This window comes from Prionailurus viverrinus, chromosome D1 (assembly GCF_022837055.1).
Source record: "Prionailurus viverrinus isolate Anna chromosome D1, UM_Priviv_1.0, whole genome shotgun sequence".
NCBI classification, from domain to species: domain Eukaryota; kingdom Metazoa; phylum Chordata; class Mammalia; order Carnivora; family Felidae; genus Prionailurus; species Prionailurus viverrinus.
In genome coordinates, this window is record NC_062570.1 from 85,964,459 (window position 1) to 85,976,544 (window position 12,086).

General features: G+C 38.5%; 1 protein-coding gene across 2 annotated transcripts in view; it reads left to right on the forward strand.

Annotated features, from left to right (window-relative positions):
- The window catches only part of DNAJC24 (DnaJ heat shock protein family (Hsp40) member C24), a 54,501-nt gene that overhangs the window by 24,921 nt on the left and 17,494 nt on the right, over positions 1-12,086 (forward strand). The window lies entirely within an intron of this gene.

A 12,086-nucleotide genomic window follows, 5' to 3' on the forward strand; every position in this document is an offset into this window, starting at 1 on the left:
ACTTAGCCTTTCTTTTCCTCTTCTTATTCTTCTTGCTCCTCTTCTGTTCTCCTTCCCCTTCTCTTCTAGTCTCCCCTTCCTCTGCCTTCTTCTATCTTCCTACTGCCCTCCTCCTCCTTCTTGTTCCTTTTCGTATCTTTTAACTCTTTTCTTAGAGCTTGACAGTGATCTCAGAATGAGTCTCTTAGTGGGTTTCAAAGGCAGTCAATATTATAGTGACATTTAGAAGAGGTTTTAAAGATACCTGTGTTCAGAAGACCAAAAGTTCTCTTTAAAAATGTGAATGGCGTTAAAATGGCTCTTTTAGAGAATAGAGGCAATCATTAGCAATTTTGGAGGACCAAAGAGATATCGGCTGCTTTATACTGTTCTCTTTTTTTTTTTTTTTAATTTTTTTTTTCAACGTTTATTTTTATTTTGGGGACAGAGAGAGAGACAGAGCATGAACGGGGGAAGGGCAGAGAGAGAGGGAGACACAGAATCAGAAACAGGCTCCAGGCTCTGAGCCATCAGCCCAGAGCCCGATGCGGGGCTCGAACTCACGGACCACAAGATCGTGACCTGGCTGAAGTCGGACGCTTAACCAACTGCGCCACCCAGGCGCCCCGCTTTATACTGTTCTCAATGTGACCACCATGTAGTCACACTGCAGCCTTACTCTTAGGCTCTCTTTGGGGACCATGGGACTGTATTACACATAGGATTCTAAATGAATTCATAGGGCTAGTCCAGTGAGGTCCTTAGTAAGATCAGTTTTTATGTTATGGGGCCAAATTTAGAGCTCTAGGAGAGTGTGCTGTTTTTGTCCATATATTAGCTATTCACCAACATTCACAGGGGAATTAAGGTAATTTTTATAGATACTTAAAAACCACAATGTGCTTTTTAATTAATATATGTATATATGTGTATGTGTCTATGTGTGCATATGTATCATTCCTGTCCAGAATAGGCAAATGCACATAAACACAAAGTAGATTAGTGGTTGCCAGGGTCTTGGAGGGAAAGGGGAACAGTGAAGGACTCCTGATGGATGCAGGGTTTATTTGTAGTGATGAAAATGTTCTGAAATTACATAGTGGTGATGGTTGTACAACTCTGTGAATATTCAAAACAACTGAATTGCACACTTTTAAAAGGGTGAATCTTAATGGTATGTGAATTTATTTTTCAATAAAGCTGTTAAATGGTAAAAAAAAAAAAGAGACTTGTAAGGTTTGATGGATTGGGAGAAAATAAAAAGTACAAGTTTATATCTGAATAATTTTGGAAAGGAGAATGGCAGTATTAACTTTCTTTCTTAATAATTTCACTTAAAAGAATTGTAATGATACGGGCCCTACTCTGTGGGATCATTATGATCTAGTCACACAATGCCTTGTTGTCTGACCCTAAAACAGTGCTTTAACTTAGTATTCACATAAATAACATTACTTGATATTTTGCCTTTCAACTTCTTCTAATATAAAATGGAGTTTTGTTTTAGAGGTCTGCTCATTATAAGCTATCAACAAATGTTTGTAACTCAGTGTAAAACAGGTGTAGAGGGGCACCTGGCTGGCTCACTTGGAAGGACATGCAACTCTTGATCCCGGGGTTCTTAGCTTGAGCCCCACATTGGATGTAGAATTACTAAAAAATTGGTAAACTTAAAAGAAGAAACAGGTGGGGCACCTGGGTGGCTCAGTCGGTTAAGCGACCGACTTCAGCTCAGGTCACGATCTCGCGGTCCGTGAGTTTGAGCCCCGTGTTGGGCTCTGGGCTGATGGCTCAGAGCCTGGAGCCTGCTTCCAATTCTGTGTCTCCCTCTCTTTCTGCCCCTCCCCCGTTCATGCTCTCTCTCTGTGTCAAAAATAAAATAAAACGTTAAAATAATTTAAAAAAAAAAAGAAGAAACAGGTGTAGAAGGATGTACTCTTGGGTAGGGGAGATAGAGATAGCAATGAACTGGGGAAAATTTGGGAATTCCTTGTCCTTTTTTTTTTTTTTTAATATCAACTTAGAAATTTCTGGTTTTCCAAAGTAGTAATAGTTTTGTTTTGTTTTGTTTTGAAGTTTTATTTATTTAAGGGTGTGCCTGAGTGGCTCAGTTGGTTAAGTGTCCAACTGAAGCTCAGGGCATAATCTCATGGTTCATGGGTTCAAGCCCCACATCAGGCTCTGTGCTGACAGCTTAGAGCCTGGAGCCTGCTTCAGCTTCTCTGTCTCCCTCTCTCTCTGCCCCACCCCTACTCACCCTCTGCCTCTCTCTTTTTCTCAAAAGCAAATAAACATTAAAAAATAAATAAAAATAAAACAACAGTTTAAGTTTTATTTATTTAAGTAATCTCTACACCCCACATGGTGCTCGAACTCACAACCCTGAAATCCAGAATTGCATGGTCTTCGACTGAGCTGGCCAGACACCGCAGACTAGGTTTTAATACGAATAATTGTGCTGTCTTTTCTGATTGGTGATTCAAGGACATTCTCCCCTCCCCCATTATACATTTGGAAGGATAATAACTATTGCCAATTATAGCAAGCAGGACCAAGGAGAAGTATAGCAGGAAGACCTTCCTGCACCTGAAGAATATAAGACAAGGTGATTCTATACCCTTCTTCTATATCTTTGCTTCTCCATCTCTTTCCTTTCCAGATAAATCCTTGTATAGAGAGAGGGCTGTTGTGGAAGTTTGTTTTGTTGTAAAATGGCCCAGGGAAACTGCTCTCCCTTAGCCCTAGTTTTTTACCAGTTAGTTTAGAGAGACCCGGTTGCCTGCCTCGTATCCTTCTATAAACCTTAGGGGCCAGTGGTGGGGAGTGCTCTGGCCTTTGTCCTCTCTCCTTCTACACTTGATTCTTGTTTTCTGGAAGGTGGTAGCAGTGTTACCACCACAGCAGAATGGGGCTGGCAGGCAGAAATTCAGGCCTCTCGTCTCTCTCAGATATGGAAGGAAAGGGAGTTCTCAGAAATGAGCCCTGGCCTCTGCAGCAGCTGATCAGGACTCAACTCAGCTGGGGAGTATGATAGCACAGATCTCTTGGGATCTGGGACATACAGGAGAGGAGTTTTGTGGGGAGATTGGAAGGGAGAAGTGCATGAGAATCTGCTACGTGAGAGAAGTAGATGGGGGTGCCTGACTGGCTCACTTGGTGGGACATGCGACTCTTGATCATGGGGTTGTGAGTTCGAGCCCCACATTGGAGATAGAAATTAGTTTATAAATAAAAGTTTAAAAAAGAGAGAGAGAAAGGCAGTGGTTGGGGGAGGTTTAGGAAGTGTTGGGGCGGGTCTCCTGTGATTGTCATAGTGTTTAAAGAAGAGCAAAGAGGTACAATTATTTGGAATTAACTTTTAGTGACTGAACTGCTATTTTGTTTTTTTTCTTTTTTTTTCCTTTGTCTTGTTTTGGAAGGAGGGAAAATTGGAGATATGATAAACACTTTGGGTGAAAATGTGCTTGGTGGGTTTTTTAAAGTCCATTTATTTATTTCAAAAGAGAGGGAGAGAGCATGAGCAGTAGAGGGGCAGACAAAGAGGGAGACAGAGAATCCCAGGCAGGCTTCCTGCTGACAAATCCAACCATGAGATCGTGACCTGAACCAAAACCAAGAGTTGGACGCTTAACCTACTGAGCCATCCGGATGCCCCATGAGACAGCCTTAGCTTTTATAAAATTATGAAAGATTAAGAATTTACTAATTTTCATGAACTTTTTTAATAGAGCCTATATTTAATACTTTGGTAAATCAAAAGAAGTTCTTCATTAGTAAAAACATTGGAAAATGGTATTTTTGCCGTCAGGCATTATTGTGATCAGATTTTTTTTTAATGTTTATTTATTTTTGTATTTTTGGGAGAGAGAGAGAGAGAGCATGTGCAGGGGAGGGGCAGAGAGAAAGGGAGACACAGAATCTGAAACAGGCTCCAGGCATTGAGCTGTCAGCACAGAGCCTGATGCGGGGCTTGAACCCATGAACCTCAAGATCATGACCTGAGCTGAAATCTGACGCCTAACTGACTGAACCACCCAGGCACCCCTGTGATCAGATTTACTAATGCCTTCTTACATAGTTGCCTTCCCTTAACTTGACCTTTTCAGTTTTCTTTCACAGCCATTGTCTAAAAATATAAGTTTTTACTATCTTTAGAGGTGATGAGTGCCTTTTTAAAAGGTAGTCAGGACTGGACTCACGAAGGCACGAAGACTGTAAATAAAAATGACACACAATAAGCTTTTATTCAGTGTTTGTATATGTGCTCTGTTTTGAAGTTCCTCAGTGATTTTCTGCATCGTAGTTTGTTTGGAATGTGTCCACTGTGATGTCATCGAAATTCAGCATTGAACCTATTGGGGTTCGGCAAGACCGTACTTGAGTGTGATTCTGTCCCCAGAATTTTTGCCAGAATCACTGGCAAAAAAAGCACAAATCACTATGCCATCCAAATCTCTTGGGGCGCCTGGGTGGCGCAGTCGGTTGAGCGTCCGACTTCAGCCAGGTCACGATCTCGCGGTCCGTGAGTTCGAGCCCCGCGTCGGGCTCTGGGCTGATGGCTCAGAGCCTGGAGCCTGTTTCCGATTCTGTGTCTCCCTCTCTCTCTGCCCCTCCTCCGTTCATGCTCTGTCTCTCTCTGTCCCAAAAATAAATAAACGTTGAAAAAAAAAATTAAAAAAAAAAAAAAAAAAAGAAGGAATATAAGAAAGTCAGTAAAGGAGATGGACCTCTGTTTAAGTGATCTGATACCACCTTATTGTAGAGTGGGCAGTTTACCATAAAACTGTCTTATGAACTTACTTTATTTTTTTTAATTTTATTTTTTTAAATATAATTTATTATCAAATTGGTTTCCATACAACACCCAGTGCTCATCCCAACAAGTGCCTTCCTCCCTGCCCATCACCCACTTTCCCCTCTCCCTCAACCCCCATCTACCTCTAGTTTGTTCTCAGTTCTTAAGGGTCTCTTATGGTTGCCTTCCTCCCTCTGTAACTTTTTCTGTTAAAGAAACACCTTTTCATTTCAACTTTACATGTTGCTTAGCCAGTAGAAAAGGTCATTTGGAGTTAATGAATATATAAGTTTTCACTAAAACCTTTTAGAAGTTGCTAGAATTATCACAATGTACTGTACTATGCCCTTCTCATACTTACATATACTTCAACTTTTGTCCCTTTTAGTTCAAAACACTTGTTTCTGTGTTAAACCTGTCAGTGGACATTATTGCAGTGTTCAGTATCTGAAGCCTCATATAAATTGTATCCTCCTCTAAAAAAAAAAAACCAACAGGTTAAAGTACCACTGGCATATTGTTCAGATTTCATCAGCTTTTTCATCATTGACACTGGCATTTGTGCAAACAGTGAAATAAAGAGGCTGACATTTACGATTAGTGAACAAAAGGTATCAAATATCAAAAAATGTATGACTTAGAACACTTGATGTAATTTTCATCATGGTGTTATAGGTTAACAATTGAGGAATGTCATTCGTTGAGCATTTTTTTCTTTCTTTTTTTTTATGGATACATACCTGGAAGGATGCATCTGTCAAGGAGAAATGTTTATGAAGCACTAATTTTCTGACTTGCACTTAATTCCATGTTTTAAGCAGTGGAGGCTAACAGTGTGCTTTTCAGCATGCATAATAATTGCCTACAGAGTTTGTTGAAACACAGATTCTGAACCCCCCCACCCCCCACCCTAAGTTTGGGCTGGGGCCATCTTCTAACGAGCTCTGAGATAATGCTGATGCTACAAATCTGAGGACCACATTTTGAGTTGCATTATGTTCTTATGTTGCATTGTGACAGTCATTCTAGAATTAGTAATTTAGAAAGCACTTGAAATTATTATATGGAGAAAATGTAAAATCAAAATAAAATGTTCCATATTGGATAACCCATTGCCATAGCATCTCAGCTAGTTAGGATTAAGAGTCCATAATTAAAGCATTAGTTATCAGCTAGATAATTAGTTAGGATATAGATAACACATATTAATCCTGATAATATATTACATGATTTTCTGGATATCATATAGTCACCCAAGTGAGCTTATATTTTCATATCAAGACAGTTTCACAATTGTTTGTTTGTGTTCACTTTTCTCATCTTCAGTTAGTGACGTGGAGATTTTTTTTTTTAACGTTTATTTATTTTTGAGACAGAGAGAGACAGAATATGAATGGGGGCGGGACAGAGAGAGAGGGAGACACAGAATGGGAAGCAGGCTCCAGGCTCTGAGCCATCAGCCCAGAGCCCGACGCGGGGCTCGAACTCACGGACTGCGAGATCATGACCTGAGCTGAAGTCAGACGCTCAACCGACTGGGCCACCCAGGCGCCCCAGTGACGTGGAGATTTAAAGAACATAGCTCTGGGGCACATAGGTGGCTCAGTTGGTTAAGTGTCCAACTTCAGGTCAGGTCGTGATCTCATATTTCATGATTTCGAGCCCCTTTTTGGGCTCTGTGCTGACAGCTCAGAGCCTAGAGCCTGCTTCAGACTCTGTGTCTCCCCTCTCTCTCTCTCTCTCTGCCCTTCCCCCGCTTGAGAACATAGGTCTGTGTAACTGATAAATTTCCCCCAAAATGTGAGGCGGTTAAATAGATCATAAAGTTGTGAATTGTTAAGTCATGTGAGAATAGTAAAATAGCAGTTTGCTAATAAAACTTTGGAGACAGTTACCTGTGTACTGTTATAATAAAGAATCACAGAGTGGCGCCTGGGTGGCTCAGTCAGTTAAGCATCCAACTTCGACTCAGGTGATGATTTCACAGTTTGTGAGTTCGAGCCCCATGTCGGGCTCTGTGCTCAGAGCCTAGAGCCTGCTTCTGATTCTGTGTCTCCCTCTCTCTTCCCCTCCCCAGCTTGTGCTCCCTCTGTCTCTCAAAATAAATAAACATTAAAAAAATTAAAAAAATAATAATCACAGAGAGACTTTCATTCTCAGCATTTTTAATATTGTGACATATTTATGATATTTTAATTGTGAATGTTACTTTAGTCCTCTGCTCAGCAATACTTAACTTTTTAAAATGTTTTAAAGTTTGTAGAGGTTGGCATATAGTACTTAAAAGTAGTAAAACTATATATTTTCATAAAGTAGTCTGTAATTTAAACTTTTCAACAATTTGTATTAGTCTTTGCATTAATTTTCTCTGTTTTTATTTTACTTTTCTTTGTATTAATATTGAAAGAAATTTCTCATTTTTTTTCTTTATGCTTGGAAAGATTTTCTGAATTTCTTTAATAATTTTAGACATGTCTAGAGAGGTTTTTCTTTTTTTCTTTAAAGAAGTTTAAAAAAAATTTTTTTTTAATGTTTATTTTTGAGAGAGAGAGAGAGCAAGCATGAGTGGGAGAGGGGCAGAGAGAGAGGGAGACACAGAATCTGAAGCAGGCTCCAGGCTGTCGGTGCAAAGCCTGATGTGGGGCTCAAACCCACGATCCGTGAGATCGTAACCTGAGTCAGACTGAGCCATCCAGGCGCCCCTAAAGATGTTTTTCTATTCAGAGAATGTCAACGTACAGTGAAAAATGCACAGCTCTTAAGTGTTCAGTCGGTGATATTTGATACCATCCCAAGCAAGATATAGAATGTGTCTGTTCCTCCAGAAAATTTCCTGTGCCCCTTTGCAGTTAATTTCTAGCCCCAACTTCCCACCTGGAAACCAACTTTTAATTTCTATCACTATAGATTTAGTTTTGCCTAAATTTGAATTTCATGTCAATGTAATCATATAGTATGCACCCTTTTGTTCTTGCCCAATGTAATGTTTTAGATTTTCATCTATGTTATTGAGTATATCATAGTTTTTTTTCTTTTTGAATAATACTCCCTTATGTATTGAAATAGTACCAATTATTGATTCTCCTGTGGATAGACTTCATGGTTCCAGTTTTTGGCTAATATGCATAAGGCTGTGAGTATATTCTTTTATAAGTCTTTTTGTGGGCATATGTTCTTATGTTTCATTTCTCTTACGTAAATATCCAGAAGTGGAACTGCTTGACCACAGAATAGGCATATGTGTGTCTTTATGAGAAATTGTCAAATAGTTCTCTGCCAGCAACATGTGAAAGTGCTAATTATTCCATAACCTCACCAACACTTAGTGTTATCAGTCTTCTTTATTTTAGCCATTCTATTAGGTGTTTAGTAGTATCTCATAATTTTAATGTATATTTTCCTGATAACTAATGAAAAAATTTGAGCACAAGTTCATGTGCACTTTAGTGTGTTTATCTATCTTCTTTTGAAAAGTGTCTAAGCTTTTTCTCCCTGATTTTTAAATAGTATGTCTTTTTATCATTTGTAGGATTTTGTTGTTGTTGTATATTCTAGAGGCAAGTCTTCTGTTAGATATATATTTAGTGAGCATTTTTTTAAACCAGTCTGTGGCATGTCTGTTTTATTTATTTACTTTTAAAAGTTATTATTTATTTATTTATTTTTGAGAGAGAGAGGGCGTGAGTGAGTGAGGGGCAGAGAAAGAGGGAAAGAGAGAGAATCCCATGAGGGGCAGAGAGAGAGGGAGAGAAAAAGAGAGAATCCCATGAGGGGCAGAGAGAGAGGGAGAAAATCCCATGCAGGCTCTGCACTGTCAGCATGGAGCCTAAAGCAGGGCTTGAGCTCACCCGAAGCGGGGCTCGAGCTCACAAACCATGAGGTCATGACCCGAGCTGAATAGTCACCCAGGTGCCCCTATTTGTTGTTGTTGTTGTTGTTGTTGTTGTTTTATATATATAGAGAGAGCAAGTCAAGGAGAGGGGGCAGAGAGAGAGAGAGAGAGAGAGAGAGAGAGAGAGAATGTTAAGCAGGCTCCATGGTCAGCATGGAGCCCAGGGTCGGACTCAATCCCACGACCCTGATCATGACCTGAGCTGAAATTAAGAGCTGAATGCTCAGCCAACTGAGCTACCAAGGCACCCCTTGTCTATTTTCTTTTTTATTTCTTTTCTTTTCTTTTTATTTTTGAGAGAGAGAGTATGCACAGGGGAGGGGCAGAGGGAGACAGGATCCGAAGCGGGCTCTGTGCTGACAGCAGAGCGCCTGACGTAGGGCTCAAACTCATGAACTGTGAGATCATGACCTGAACCAAAGTCGAATGCTTAACCAACTGAGCCACCTAGGTGCACTCCCCCCACCATCTTGTTTTTTTACATTTTTCTAACTTAAATTTTAGTTCGGCTTTGTCTACTTTCTTAATGGTGTCTTTGCTGAGCAGGAAGTTTTAAAATTTGATGAAGTTCAATTTATCCATTTTGCATCATTATTGTTTTTTCTTTTTGTTTTCTGTCAAAGTACTCTTTCCCTACCCCAAGGGGTAAAAATATTCTTATGTATTTCCTTCTAGAGGCTTTATGGTTCTGTGTTTTACATTTGTGTCTGTGATATCATTCATCTTGCTTTAATTCTTCTGTATGGAATGAGATAGAGATTGAAGTTAATTTTTTCCACATGGCATCCAGTTGTTTGAGTTTAATTTATTGAACTGCCTTGGCACCTTTGCTGAAAATCAATTGAATATATATATATATATATATATATATATATATATACACACACACACACACATATATATATATTGAATATATCATACATATCAGTTGAATATATATATTGAATATATATATATATTTAGCACCTTAAATGACATACTTATCTTCTTGCTAATAATTACCATTTTTAAATTGTACTCTGTATCATGGAATAAAATTTACTGCATTCTCATGCCACAAAGATTAGACCTAAAAGCCTCAGATGGTGACTTGCTAATTTAAAATAGCAGTGAGGAAAAATACTGAGTTAGTAAGAAATTGAATTATGCTTTGACTATCATATCATAGACCTGATATAAGACTCAATAAAATTTAGTGGTAGCTTTTAGTTTTGGGTAGCCAGGAACTAATTCTTGATTTTGTAGGGCTTTCTTGGTAAGGCTTCTTGCACAAATCTTCACACAGTGGTAGAGGAATAGGTCAGCTAGAGAACTTTTAATTGTAACAAACGTTGTTTTGGGTTTTGGATATTACTTAAATAGCCTAACTGTAGGGACTGCCTAAACCTCAGTATGGGAATGACTTTTATGAACATTATTTGGTAAATCATGGCCATAAAAAGATAAAACAGTAAAGCTTTAGTTTTCCTTTCTTTAGTCATTATATTAATGAACTTAAACATTTAAATGTTGATAACTGTTAGATTTGGTATAGGAAGAGAAATAGTTTGCCAGTGGGAAAATGGAAGCCTCACTCTCTGTTTGCCCTATAATCTTTCTCTCAGCGTGCATGATGTTTTTCTGTGTAACCAGATATCACAATAGCTTTTGCTCTGCTAGTGAGGATCATCAGCTGTGTGAAAAAGTTCAGCATGAAAACAAATTCACTGTCAAAACCACTAGTCTACATTATGATTAAAATACTTTGTGAATTCTGGATTGAGGATTGAAGTCACTTTACTTCATTTTACTTGCCACAATTCATTGAGTGACTTTGGCCTTAGCAACTTGGGTAATACATGACATTGTACCTATAAATTTTTTGTGTTTCGGGGCGCCTGGGTGGCGCAGTCGGTTAAGCATCCGACTTCAGTCAGGTCACGATCTCGCGGTCGTGAGTTCGAGCCCCGCGTCAGGCTCTGGGCTGATGGCTCAGAGCCTGGAGCCTGTTTCCGATTCTGTGTCTCCCTCTCTCTCTGCCCCTCCCCCGTTCATGCTCTGTCTCTCTCTGTCCCCCAAAAAATAAATAAACGTTGAAAAAAAAAATTTTTTTTTAATAAAAAAAAAATTTTTTTGTGTTTCACTGTCTCTAGTCAGTGAAAGAATTTAAGTGACTGTGCCATTATTAATTGACAAGTATGTCAAACTAACCATATTAATGTCATGAAATGTAAATCTGGTGACTTGCCTGTTTTATTATAAACATTTTGAAGCAAAAGAATAAGTATCAAAGGGGAAAAACTAGTCTACTAGTTCAAAGGTAATTACTAAGGTAACTTTTAAAATTAAAATATGTTTTGTAATGTATTTGATAAAGCATTCAGAGTAATTGCTGGTGGAAAATTCTGGTTGAAAACTATCAAGTGGTTCTTTGTTTACTTGAGAATGAAAAAAATTACATATTTGAGTATCTGCTACTGTTATCCCCACATTATTTAAGTGACCTGTCTCTATATCTAGATAACCTTTCCTCACTTATTTGTTGAAAGGCTACTGAACTGCAAATGACATATTGATTCTTTCAGAACTGATAGATAAAGAGAAGGGAGAACCACGAAGAATGTAGGGAAAAAGAGGAGATAATGTAAGTATCCAGTAAGCCAAATTTATATTCGCATTTGAGAATTGATGAATTGGCATAAAACTTTCTTTTTTGACCAAATACTTTAAAGAAATTACTGCATATTGAAACCTTTTTAAACATTTCTTAGATTTAGAAAACACAAGTGAGAAAGATTTACTAATGAATTAATTTACATTCAAATGTTTTGGTGAGTTCTTTACAGTTGTTTCTTACCAATCTGCCCTAGAATAACCGTTTTTCAATAAAAGTTTATGTTTGGGGATTTATAACTTTAAAATCTTTAGGGCTGAGCTGGAAGATGCAAGATATTTATTTTCAACTATGATTATATAATCATAAGATTTCATAAGAAAAAGCTAGTAGTTCATCTGCAGTGATCTCCATGGCCAAGCACATTGTATAAGGAAAGCTTCAGACTCTGCATAGTTTGTGCCGTCAGGTCCTGCTTATCTGCACGTACCTATTTCTGTTTGTGTTAGTCATCCTCTCTAGGTAAATTGTCCATGAGACCAGTGATTCCATCAGCAAATTATCCAGAAAATGCTGTCTTTGCATGTTGTGACAGATCATGTCACTGGTGAATTTATAGCTACTCCAGTGGTCTAATTAACCTGGCAGTTGTCTCCTGTGCCCAACACTGTTGTCTCGTTGCCTTGGCATCTTAGTTTTCATCTTCCCATTACCTTCTTTCTTAACTGAAACTTACATTTACAAGTTTGTTTTGTTTTGTTTTTGTTTTTTCTTTTTACCTACTCACGTCACCCTCTTTACTCATCACCCCCCTCTTATTTTTGATT